We start from the raw sequence: 13,485 nt of genomic DNA on the forward strand, positions 1-13,485 counted from the left end.
CCAGAAACATCAAGTGCTGCCACTAGGCTTCTCGCTGCCTCCAAGGTCCAGGGCTTTTTAAACCAGTGGCCAGTTTATGATCTGACATCAGCGAACGAAATGATCAGAAAACAGGCAAAGAGGGGCTAAAGGCCGGGGGAGGGGGGTGGTAGACTGGTAACCTACGTTATTGGGAGACAGGCAACGTTTACACACAGAAACAGAGACTCAGTTCCACTATTGTCAACATTAGGGAGAGGGAAAAGGAGGAAAGTACACTGGGTTCTTGCACCAGGGAGTTTTTAAAACCTTCCCAACCACTCTGTGTTTTATTTCTTTTATTTGCTAAGTCCTTCTTTGTTTCCTCCCCTGGCATCCAACCCGTCATTACAAAAAGATGCCTTGTTGCCATCCCATGGGATTTCTGGCAGAATATTCAATATTAAAAATTGAACGAGAGATCCTCATAATGCAAGCAAGCCCTCTGCTCTCATTCAACCAGGGCCCGATTTGGATGCAGTGTGAGTGCAGAGGGCTGTCTGCCTATCCACCAATGCTATCCATCACTTGATAGACCTTAGTCTTCCAAAACTCTTGGCTTCCCTCACGTCTGAGTGTTTTTAAACTAGCCTTAATGTCATAAATCAAAGTTGTCAGCACTGGAAGAAAATTAATGTGAGAAGTTGTTCAAAAGGCCACCAGCCATGTAGACTCTGCACATACAGTATGAAGCCAGACTTCCTCAACGACTTGGCTTTTCCCTTTTATGATGTTTCCCTATGTGAGTATTTGCTAAGTAATGTGTGTTGGAAGAGCTGCCTGTTCTCCACAGGACAGCTCATGGCCTAGAACTTCTATTGAAGGATCTGCTTCTCATGCAAGCCACTGAATTCCCTTTGATTTCAGAAGGTGTTGAGGAGACTCTGTATCTGGCAGGCTCTGTAGCTTGGACCCAGCTGTGTAAGAGTCAAAGTCTAAATCTGGATCCAGATTTGGAACAACCTAAGGTCTGGACCTGGGATTTTGGTTTGGACCCATTACAGAGCGAAGGGCCAACCAAGCCCAAACAATCCTTTTCCTCTAGCAGGGGAGCTTGTTGAATTATTCATTGTGAGTGATTTATCCAAAGAATGTTGTTGGCATTTGTGCTGAATAAATAACAAAATATATTCTCCCCCGTTACTTGACCAGCTCTACAACAGCACAGAACTTATTCTCTGAAAGCTTCTCTCTCAAGGTTGAGAAAAGAACACTTAGGAAATAACTTGGTGCCCATCTGCTAAGGCCAGTGGCTTCAGGGTGAAAGAACAGTCCATGGGTTAAGATGCTAGCATGGAACTCCAAAGCCCATTGTTCAATCCCTGAGTCTGTCGTGAGCTTCCTGTGTGATCCTAGGCAAGTCCTTTAGTCTCTGTGCCTCATTTTCCTATCTGTAAGGTGGTGGCAAGAGCACTGCCCTACCTCACAGGGGTGTTGTGAGGATACCTGCATCGAAGACTATGAGGTGCTCAGAAACAGTGGTGATGGGGCCTATATAATCACCTAAAATAGAATAGTTTCAAAAGGAGCCTCGCTGGTTGACAAATAATCATCCAAGCAGTTGGGTACAATACATAGTGCCATATTAAGTGGTGAGATGTAAAGGATTCCACTGCATCCTTTGGGACAAAAACTCCTCTCCTGAACTGGAGAGATCATGATAAGCAAAGGAAATGTGTTGCGTGACTATCTTCAGACCATTTTATTTCTTTTGCTTTAGTTATTTAGATTGGCTTCCCAGGGCCGCCCAGAGGGGGGGGGCAAGAGGGGCAATTTGCCCCAGGCCCCGGGCCCTGCAGGGCCCCCCACGAGAGTTTGTCGGGGGCCTTGAAGCGGGGTCCTTCACTTGCTCCAGGGGCCCCGGAAAACTGTTGTGGGGCCCGGGCCCCCGGAGCATCTTCTGCGGCAATTCAGTGGTGGGGGGGTGTCCTTCCGCACGGGGACCCGCCGCTGAAGTGCCCCGAAGACCCGTGGCGACGGGTCCTGGGGTGGAAGGACCCCCCCACCTCGGTGGCAATTCAGCAGCAGGGACCCCCTGCCGCCAACGACCCCAGGCCCCCTGAATCCTCTGAGCGGCCCTGTGGCTTCCAAGAGTCTTTCTCCAGTAGATCTAGGCACTTGGGAATCAACTTAGAATTTAATACAAATCCAGAAGATATTCTCCAAGAACAAAAATGTAAACAAAATAGCCTAAAAGTCAACAGATTGGGGACATCTTGGGCTAGAAGTTTAATTTCAAAGTTGAAGGTCCTCCTGACCTCAGCCTCCACCCATTTAAACCACAGGAATAAGGCATCTCTGTGGACTGCTACTGTGGCCGGCTCCTCTCCTTCCTTGGCATTTCTATCCCGCAGAACCTTGCAGACCAGCATCACTCTCCACCTCAGCTGTCAGGTGCTCAAGCCCTAGGCCTAGAACTGACCCAACTGGAGTAAGAATTGAGTAGGGCTGTCAGAACACAGCCCCCTGCTGCAGAGCCAATGGAAGGAAGACAAAAGAACAGGTCATTGTTCTTTGGCCTACATCCTAAATAAACACAGGCTTTGCTTTCTAATTTCGAAAGGGTTTGTCTACACCGTATTTTGGATGGAGCGGGAGCAAGCCTCAGCCTGGATCAACAGAGGGCCTCACGCTAGGTAGTGCTCTAGAAATAGCTGGCGTTTGGGTTCTGACGCTTGGGGTGGGGGCAAAGAGCAGGTAGGTTTCAGAGCCTGATGTCCAGCCTTAGCTGCAGCTACAAAGAACTGGCTAGACAGCTCCTTTTGTGAGCCACGCTAACCCAGGGCTGTCTGTGCAGGCAGTGAGGGTTGCTCCAAAACGCTATGTAGACGTTCCCTGAGAGACCAAGTAATTTTATTTAAGGGTATTTTAAATATGTCAGTTCTCTCTCCCCCCCCACACACACACTCAATTATGATAATTTTAAGATATTTCAACATTTTAGACCTAAGCTACTCCCCCTTGTCCCTTTAATGATCCAAATCCTTGACACGAACAGTCATTATTTGCGAAGTCTCCTGGTCGTGTTGCTTATTGAAGTGAGGCTGTTCAGGTTTGGGTGTTTAAAAATGGATTTGCCCTTCCAGAGGGCTCCTACGACTCCAGTCACGTCTCGGTGGGGTAAAGCACTCAAGGCTTTCAATTGCAGCAGGCCCTGCTGATTCAGGGACTGAAAGCTGAGGAATTGCTGGCAAAGGAAATGCTAATAATTAAAGCCGTAATCGTGACTCCGAGGCAAGAAATACATGCCTACGGGGTGATGAGAGATTTAATAAACAAAGCAAATAGGCGCCTCATGCTGCACAATGCCACAGAGCAGCGATTACAGCTGGCAGCGTATCCCTCCTGTCTTATGTGCCAGCACAACAGGTACGCTAGGTACGGCTCACAAAAACACAGAGCCAGCCTCCTGAAGGAACAGCGGTCGGTTTGCTAGATTGGAGAGGCTCATTCAAGCAAACCGTTCAGCGCAACGCTGCTCTCAATGCATTCCCACTTTGCACAGATGAAAGGCTCTTTCCCAAGCTGCTGGAAAACCGGCTCACAGGGATTTTATCAGGCACTGGTCAGATTTACGCCCATTCGGGGATATATGGCCCCTATTTTCTATAAAATGGGGCTATTCACCCTCAAAGCCCACAGCTAATGCTAATGGGAGTGACTAGCCCACACCGAGGAAAGGATGAAGACCATTGTATATAGCATTCCATGCTCTCTTAGTGCTGAGGGGGAGGGTGAGCCTCATTTCAGATCCAAATTTCCCCTCCCAAACCTGTCATTGTTGCAACAACATCATTATTTAATTCAGAAATGCTGCACCATGAAACCTCAGCAGCGGTGGAAAGCCATAACGACGCTACTTGGCACTTACGTTGCACCTTTCACCCAAGGATCTCAAAGCACTGTGCAAACAGCTAACTCATCCTCACAGTCCTGCTTGGAGAGCATTCTCCGGCTTGTTTCAAGCTGCTCAATCACAACAGAAGGTAAAAAAAAAAAAAACAACCACACCAAATATCTCGCTAACATCACTTCCCCATGAAAGCAACAGGAGTAGATGTGCTGGGGACGTTACATGACCACACATGGGAAACAAGGGGGGCCTGATCATTGTGAATGGGTAGCAGGATGGTCCAGGCAATCAGGAATGAGAGGAGAGATGGCCACGAGATGATCTGTCTATTAAGATGCGGTTTATACTATGAAAGTGTCTGAGAACCCAGGCCACATGCTGAGGAATGCTCCTGAGCTTTTCAGGGAGAGGGATAGCTCTGTGGTGGCGTGTTGGCCTGCTAAACCCAGGGTTGTGAGTTCAATCCTTGAGGGGGCATTCAGGGATTTGGGGCAAAAATCTGTCTGGGGATTGGTCCTGCTTTGAGCAGGGGGTTGGACTAGATGAGGTCCTGTCCAATCCTAATATTCTAAGATTTGGGATACAGTTTGTATAAAAGGTACTACAGAAAATCAAGATGTCTATTACTATTCATTACTTGAATAGCATCACAGGTGTACAGGCAGTGTGTAGAGTACTGGATTGTGACCAGGTTGTATTCCTAGCTCTGCCACTGAGCTGCAGCATGACCTTTGGCAAGTCATTTAGCCTCTCTTAACCCACTCTCTCTTTACCTATTTACGATTGTAATCTCTTGCCCCTTACTTTGTGTTTGCACAGCGCCTAGTAAAGTGGGGACACTAGACAGTCCGGTCAGACAGACAGACTCCATTGTCCTAAAGAGCTTACAATCTACCAGCTATCATATCTCATTTACTGGAGGTATTTCCAGTCAGCTCTCCCCCAAGACAGTTTTCATTGCAGTTTGAGAGAGCAAAGAGTGCCCAGTGTCTCACGTACTCAGCACTTTGCAGACTTGGGCAATTGGTGCTTAGCTGGAATCTATTTATGGAACACTGCATGTCTCTGCACAAAGTCCAGCAGATATGTACCCTGGCCCTTTGCGACTGTCAAATCACAACATTTGCTGTCATGCAGGTGTCAGGTTGCCTGCCCTTGTTTACCATGTGTAATAATACCCCGCAGTATCTGCCTTACACACTGACCTAAGTGAGGTAATTTGACAGGCAAAAACAAACAAATGAAAGGAGTCTTTGAACACATCAAAGAGAAAGCGTGCGGCTATCTGCAGGACAATCATCACAGGCCCAGCCGCTGAATCCCAGCTCCAAGGCAGAGCTGAACTTCCTTGAGTGGTGGCTCTAGAGATAGTAGCATGAACACCTTGCTCCTATTCATTCTTCTTTTGAGGCTTCTTCCGCTCATAAATAATTGCTGATTCTGGCAGCTGTAGGCACTCCTCTGTGGGAGAAATCAGCACTGCCCCATCTGTGATGCAAAGGGCCTTTCCTAAGACATAACCCAGTTATTTATTTACATTTTACCTTTTGAAAGCCCTAGGTCCCCGCAAAAAGAGGTGAGGCTCCCCTCTGTTCTCCTCCACCCACCCCACAACCTCAGAAGAAATTTAAAGAGTTGTTCAGAATCACTAGAGGTTGGATTTCAAGTGACATAAAATGGGCACAGAAGGGTAGACACAACGCTGGTGCACCGCCTCCTGGCAAGGCACGGCATAGCAGGCTCCTCTTGCCTAAAGTCCCCTGCCCAAGGTTTCTCTAGTCCTGTGGTGGTCCTTCTCTTCTCACAATTCAGCCCTGCAGCCAGATCATGATTTAGTGTCTCTCCCCATTCCTGCTTTCTGGGGTAACAACATAGAAGTCCAAAAGGCCTTCTCCACATAACCTCTCTAGGTCCACCCTTCTTTCAGGGCTGGGACCAACAGGGTTTTCCCTGGAATTCCCCAGCAAGATCCCAAACTAAAGAGTACAAACAAGTTCTGCCCTCCTCAGGCAGAACCTTCTGGCCTTCTCTTGGCCTCAGCCGAATGCCCCTACAAGTTCAAACCCTGCCTTTTTTTCAGGACTCACCACCAAATCTTGCCCCACCTCACTAGCTGCTCTGTCTCTGCTGGCCTCTTACTGAACTTATCTACCCAGAAGAGGATCCTAGGTCCAACTCTCTCTTTGGGCTTCCTCCTACTCACACCACTGCAAATAGAGGAACTACAGAGCTCCTACCCATTACTCCTACAGTCTCCATCTGCTCCAGACTTCCTGCCTTTATAGTGTCCCTCAGATTCTTCTCTAGCTGGGCTTCATCTTTAATTAAGCCTGGCCCAGCCTTCAGGTGCAGCCAATTGGCATCTCAGGCTAACCTTAACCCTTGTGTTGTCTGTGTGGGTTACATACTCCATCACAGTGGGGGGAAAAAAACCAAGTCTTTTTCAATCAGTACAAAGTTGCTTCTCCAACAAATGCAGTATTGTCAGCCCCACACATTCAAATATCATGGGTCAAGTCTCAAAAAATGAGACTGGCTTAAAATTCACCAATTTTTTTGTAATAAGGAGGGAGGGTCTTTTTATTTCCTTTCTGGTTCCTGAGCCTTTAGAGGGCACTCAGATCACATCCCTAAGCTTTTCCCTGCAAGCACTGGAGCTAGAGACATACTTTGAGAAAAATGAAAGCTGAGACTCCTGACTCCTGGAGCTGGGGCTTCAAAGACTTCACCAAATATCACAAAATCTGTGTTAAAATTGTGAGAGTTGACAACACTGGACATAGAACTATCAGCTAGACGGCAGCTGGGTTTACAAAGACTGTAATAAAGATTCAGGGAAAAGACAAAAAAGGATGTGCTTAATAATGGTTAATAATGCTCAGCAAGACTAGGGCATTTTTAAAAGCTCTGAGCCTGGTAAATGTTCTCCTTGGATACGGAGCAGCACACATAGCATTTTACAACCATTTACCACTCTCTTAGCAATGGTGTAAATTACTATAGACAGTGCCGGGCAATGGACAATCCATCTGTAAGCAAATGACCTCTCTATGCAGATGTCTTAAACCCCATTTGGGACATCCACAAATTCAGGTGATTGAACCCGTGGGAGTACAAACTTTATTACCCTGACACAACCATTGAGATGCAACTCCTTCACTTGAAATTCACTGAGTTTGCTGTCCCATAGCTGAGGTTTTTTCTTCATAAGGGACAAGTTAATTTTTTATCCTAGGGATAGACATCCTGGAGAACTAAGTTTGGCCAAGGAAATCTTCATCAGGATGTAGCTATATCTCAGGGATAAAGACATGGGGTGAGGATATTGTTATTGGAAAGCAAAAATCTCGGTTACACCATCAATGTGATACAGTTTTGCAAGAAAACTTGACATGGAAAGAACCAAAGGAACCCTCTTTCAAATGATGCTAAGAAAGAAAGAAAGAAATGGTCTATTTATTTTTTTAAACAAAATTGACCTAATAATGTAAGTAATTAAATTATAATGCCTATGTTCTTGTTTGAACAAGGCAGACTCCTCCACATGCCATTAATGGGCTATTGCCAGCAGCAGACCAGGAGTAGCCTCAACAATAGAGAGGATTTTGCAGCTCACTATGTGATTTGATCTCTGTAAGCCTCCCATAATATATACTGTACAGCAGTAAATCATTTATAACTTTATTATCCACCCATCTGGGATCTGAGTGCAACCACCAAGACAACATAAGAAATCTGAGTTTCTTTCAGCACTGTGTGAAATGAACTTCACTGGTGGGATTTCATTAATTGAGCAAATAGATCACATTTTCTGCAGGAGTGACCATACTTTCCATTGGCTACATTCCTAGCATTTCCCATGGCTCTGGTAATTTTCCCCAGTATTTTTGATGTTTTCATTAGTGTTTTGAAATGGTTATTACATGAGTTTGGTTGGTTGGTCATAGTGAAGTTCCAAGTAGACAGAAGACTTGTGGGGAGCATTCTCAATGAATGCCAAAAACCACCCAAAGTTCAGCTGTTTTCAGGTTTAGCTGCAAACTTGAGTCATGACCCACCATCCAAGTTTGCTGAACTTTCCTAGCAAACTTCAGACCAGCTTTGACTGAACCTGGGAGTGGCATGAGGCTGTATGTCGAAGACATAGAAAATTCATGGGGTTATGTTGACATATGTTCAAACCAGGGGGCTACCAGCTTCAATTGACTGCTTGTGGGTTTGGGGTTAGTTCGAGCCTAAAACTCACAGCAAAACTCAGGAGGGTAAGGAACTGCACAGACCTAAACCAAGGAAAATGTTTGCATGACCCTCTGTGAACATAATGTGCCAAGTTGCACACAGATCAAGTGCACAGGGATCCAAATTGCTATAAAGAAATACCACCGCTTGAGTTGTTACTTGGGACCTGACCCAAACCACTGAAATCAAAGCCTGTCTTTCCCTTGCACTTTAATTATTATTTTTTCTTGGCTAAGGAGAGAGGTCAATAATGAAGAATCTTTGTTTTTGCCCTTAGAAGTGGTCCCTCCTATGTAGGATTGAGGCAAATACGTGGGGATGCTTGGGTCATTGACTGTGGTGTATGGAGTTTTTAAACTATAGAACGTCAGTCTCTGGTGGTGTTTCACCAGCGCAAAATTCACTGAATAAAAAGTTAGCTCAGGGACGGGGTGGGCATCAGTGTGTTTCTCTATTTAAGGTGTTATATAGCCTCCATCAGTGTAGTACCTGAGCATCTCACAGCCTTTAATATAGGTACCCTCACAACACCCGGTGAAGCAGAGCAGCTACAATCCCTATTTTCAGCTCTGGGACTGAGGCCCCAAGAAGCTAAGTGACTTGCTCAGTCAGTGTCCAGAGGAGAAGGGACTTGAAAAGTATCACTTACGTCAGAGCCTTGGAATAATGTTATTTAGGCCTGGTCTACCCACATATAATTTGCACCCATTGAATTATATCAGTTTCCTAAAACCAGGTTAGTACTTCGGGTGCCCGTCTGTATGTGGACACTCTTATTTTGGAATAACAGTGATAAGGGTGTTTTAGCTAAAGTTCATAACAATTGCTAACTTCAGCCTTTTTATTCCAAAATGTGAGTGTCAAGACAGAGACTGGCACCCGAATAACTAAATCAGTTTCTGTCACCAGACAGGCCACCTCCCATGTGCCTCCGCATTGCCCAGGTCACAAAGCAGACAATCTGCCTCAGTTTCCCCCTCAAGGGGTTTCTTGAAAAAACTTAATGTACTCAAACTTGAGTATGGCAATTTCCTGCAAACTCCTGGCTAAACCTTACTGAATTAAATGTAATACCTTTGGGGTCCATTAGATTAAAATGCAATTGTTTATGGGTTCTTAAAGGATTTTATATATTTCCACAGGAAGAGTAAAAATACAGCTTCTCCAAGAACTGAGAGCAGAGGGGTGTGATTGGTCAAAGTCAAGCTCCAGTCCCCCACCCCCGCACCAAGATGTCCACATCAACTAGTTCAAACTGGATTCTCCAGGGACCAACCGACAAAGAAAGGCTCTTTGGATAAATAGCTTGGTGGCAAACTGACCCCATGGCCTACGTTCTGATCCAGCAAACCGCTGGTCGACGGAGGGCCCCAGTCCTTAGGGAAAAGCTGGAAGGATTTTGCCCTAGTGAGGCTGTGTAAGACCGTTTGCTTGTTCTGAGAAAAGGGTGCTATGAATTGGAAACCGTTTGAAGGACTGCTCACCTGCCAGAGCCTTTTGGGGTGATTTCTGGTAAGCTTATTAGCATATGCATAGATTATTTCATCGTTTTTAATTATGTTTTCTCTGCAGTGCTTTTGCCTTAAGAATAAAATGTGCTTGCTTAGAAAGATCAACATGGTAGATCAACTGTGGCAATTGCACTGTTCACCACCTCTGAAGAGAAGGCAAAAGAAGCCTGCTTAGGTGGCGTGCCCTTTGCTGGGGAGGTCGCAGTGCAGGCAGAGAACTGTCCAGCTTGGAAATAACTTGGTCAGAAGGGAGAGAGACGTGTTTCCATTGAAGAGAGGCGACAGCTGGGGAGCTGGAAGCCTAGGGTGGGTGCCCTTGCTGGATAACAGTGGGGAATACACTGTGACATCCCACAACACCCCGTCCAAAGGTCGTTTAAAACATTCCCCTCCTGGGGTCAAATTTTAGTCCTTACACAGGCTGCCCCTCCAGGCCCCAGCCCCAGGTCCGTGTCTTTCTCTCCCCTTAAGGTACGGCATTGTCCCCACCCCCACTCCTTCCCAGAGCTGGGTCCCAACTCAATCACTGCTCCCGGGTTCTACCTGGCCGGAGTTCGGCCTTTTAGCTCTGGCTTCCAAACACTCCTGGTGCCAAGAGCTCTCCCTGCAGAAGCCTTTCCTCACGCCTGAGCATCCTGCTGCTCTTAGAATGGAATCACCGGCTCTCTCTCAGGTGTGCCTCTTCAGTAACTAGGGTTGGCTGGTCCCGGGCCTCTAGCCTTAAGGCACAGGCCATCCTGGTACCGTTTCCATTCACACCTTTTAGTATTTTGCTACAAGTTTGTGTCTAGACCAGCCCTGACTCACAACATTTTTTCAGAAGCATCAATCCAGAGCTCTGGCCTTAAAAAAGAAAATGAAAATGTACCCCCCAAAAATTGAAGGATTAACCCCCTGCCACCCTCCAAATAACCCCAGCCTTCCTGTCTGTCCACTGACCACAGCTGACACAAACTGCACCCTCTCTCCCTTTGTGGGGAAATACAAATGCCAGACTAACTACAGTGCAAGAGAACTGTCCAGCCCATGCCGAGTGTTTAAATTGCAAACGCCTGACTCACCCTATTTGCATTGGGCTCCGCGTCCCTGCGTGTCTCATTGGCCAAGCACAATACTTTTGGTTTCTTTACAAAGCTCGGGATGATTGACAGGCCCTTCTTTCCCCTTCCCTAAGGAGACCAAATTCAATCCGGCCCCCTATTGGGGCAGCCCTCCTGAAGCCATCCAGACCCTGCCTTTCCAATCCCGTCTCCGACCTGTCTCCTACTGCGGTAGGTAGCGAGTCACTCCCCAGCCTCCTCGAATGTCGTCTCTTTTCAACAGACCTAAAGGGGCAAAATAAAACTTGGCTCCCTTTCCACTACAGCTGAGCCCTTGAAAAGCCTTTGCCGGTAGCCTAACAATAGCTGTGGAGAGGAAAGATTTGTTCTGTTTTGGAAGACCCGCAAGCACACCTGGGCAGAGGAGCTTCCTGCTGGCTCTGTGAGGGGCCATTGTTTGTCATGTCAGCAGCCTGAAATCATAATGGCCTGTACATCATCATGCCGATGAGCAGAGCTGAATGCAGCAGGCTCCTTGCAGGGTCACATAACGTGGCCCTCAATCCCCATCGGCTGAAACCCTAGCACTTCACCCACAGCACAGGCTCTGTGTGCCAGCTTTTGCTAATGGACTCCTTGCTCCTGTGCACACTGACCTTATTGTATGCTGATTCTATTGCCTGCGTGTGCGGGAGAGTTGGGGGCGGGGGGAGTGTGTGGGAGAGGTAAGCTGGGGAGAGGCTCCACCAGGACTCAAAAGAATTGCCTCTAACGGTGCTGAAAAAGGTTGCGCCCCTATCTACACTAGCAGCTGAGTCCTTTAAACGCTGGCAATGGGTGGACAATCATTGTCAGCATTTGCCTAGTGTTGACAAGTGCCACAGAGAGGCAGAGAGACTCAGAAGATCATGATCCATTTTACAGTTTCATCTAGACTTCTAGTATCCCCTCCCCCAGCCAGCCTCCTCCTTCCTTTCACTTGCCTTCCTGCACTAATGCCCTGGCTGGTGCTCTCTGGTCTCATTTCTGCACCTGTTCCTTTATCGGGTCAGTCAGGAGCCTGGCCTGGCTCTGGGGGCTCTGGCCACCTCCCCTCCGTGGGCAGCATTCGATAGAAGCCCCCGTCAGCGGGGACTGCCGATGGGACTCTAGTTACATCCCCTTTCTGGCCAGATGTGGGACCCAGTAGAGTGGGGCTGTGGGTGACTTGTGGCATCTCAGTCCTGGGTTATGCCAGTAGGAGCCTGCTTGACACAGCAATGAATTGAGTGCTATGAGTCCCACTGACTATTGCACATTCACTAGGAAAGCTAAGTGTGGCAAGACCAAGCTCCCCCTGCGTGGGAGCAGCACGAATTGGGGTGTAACCATAACAACCAGCATTACCAGACTTTCCCATCTTCTTTCACTCACATCTTCTCCTGTTGCTTTGATTGAAATCAGTGTCTGATCCTGTTATCCATATGGCCACCAGAGTGCACACTGCCGAGTGCGGGCCACGTGGCAGGGCTCAGAATGTCAATAACAAAGCCTGATTAGCACCTTTCATTGTGTTTGTCTTTTATTATCATGGCTCTTCTTCTGGCTTTTTCTTCATCTGTCCCAGGCAGACCCCTGTCTGAAGAACAAACAGCATTCTGGAGTTAGGGATTGAATTAGCCAGTAATAAATGTGGAAAGTGAGCACCACTGTTGGAAATAAAAGGGGGAAGCGGCATTATTTTGTTCCCTGCGTTTTTAAGCAGGAGGCCCTGAAGATGGTTACACAGGTTTTTTGTTTAGCGCTGTGTGAAATTAACACTGTTGGTTGTAATTTCACTGGGCAATTTCTGGTGATTTGTTTTGTTCTATTTTACCTCACCAAAAAAAAAAAATCACTTGGTGGAAAATGTACAGCAAAATGCTTGATTTTTAAGTGGAGAACATACTAAACAGAACATTTCTCTCTTTTATTTTAAATGCACATCCACCTGCACTCAAAAAATGGGACCATTTCACTTGAAAATTGGCATTTGCAGAAGCATGTCTCATAGAAATTGGCTTAATTTTGAATGCATAACAAAACAAAAGCCACCTGAATTTGGAGTAGTTTTGCATTTGGTTTATCAGTATTTCAGAGTCATGTAGGGTGAGATTCCAAACGTATAGCCCACAGGGATGAGGTTTTAAGCTATCTTTGTACCCTCCCCATCCTGGGCTGGCATAACTTAGACACCCCTGGATGCCCGTCTGTTACAGCAGCTTCCTGGGGCTGCAACGCTGTCTGGAGCTGCAGCCACGCACTCAACCCCAGCAGGTCTCCTATCCCAGGGGGTCCTCAGAAGGTGGCTGAGGGCTGTATTCCACAGTGCCTGTGCAGAGAGAATCCTTCCCCAGCTACGTATGAGGCATTTAGGGTTCCTTTATGCCTCTTGAGCCCTGCCACCTGGTGCAGAGCTGGGGTTAGGATCTCACCCCTGGTTTCTGCCTTTTTCCTTTCTGCTAGGAGATTGGAAGGGAGATCGGATGGGATCGTACAGTCTCCAATTCTAAAGGGTCCCTGCTTTTTTGGCAGTTAGGGGAATCAAAATATTTGCCTTCACAGAGGCATAGAGGAAGTACTACTTCTGGATAATGGATGCAACCCGCCTCTCTTTGGCTTCGAAGGGCTTATGATAGTTTTGCTGCTTGAAAAGCCTACAGAAGAGAGCTCATACATCCACATGAAATACCCAAACATACCCATTTGTTTCAGAAGGTCAGATAATAATTTTGCTGGTAAGCTTAGTAGATGTAAGCTGGAAAATCTTTGAGTTCTGAGTTGTCTGCATCAGAACCCTCTCCAC

The 13,485-nt window shown here is 46.9% G+C and overlaps 1 long non-coding RNA gene across 1 annotated transcript in view; it reads left to right on the plus strand.

Moving 5' to 3' along the window:
- LOC120387958 overlaps positions 1–13,485 on the plus strand; it is a 55,990-nt gene that overhangs the window by 19,098 nt on the left and 23,407 nt on the right. Inside the window, exon 3 of the long non-coding RNA XR_005590452.1 lies at positions 9,253–9,622. This is a non-coding gene — a long non-coding RNA (uncharacterized LOC120387958). The remainder of the gene's footprint in view (positions 1–9,252; positions 9,623–13,485) is intronic.

The sequence above is a fragment of the Mauremys reevesii genome, linkage group 21 (assembly GCF_016161935.1).
Source record: "Mauremys reevesii isolate NIE-2019 linkage group 21, ASM1616193v1, whole genome shotgun sequence".
Classification (NCBI taxonomy): domain Eukaryota; kingdom Metazoa; phylum Chordata; order Testudines; family Geoemydidae; genus Mauremys; species Mauremys reevesii.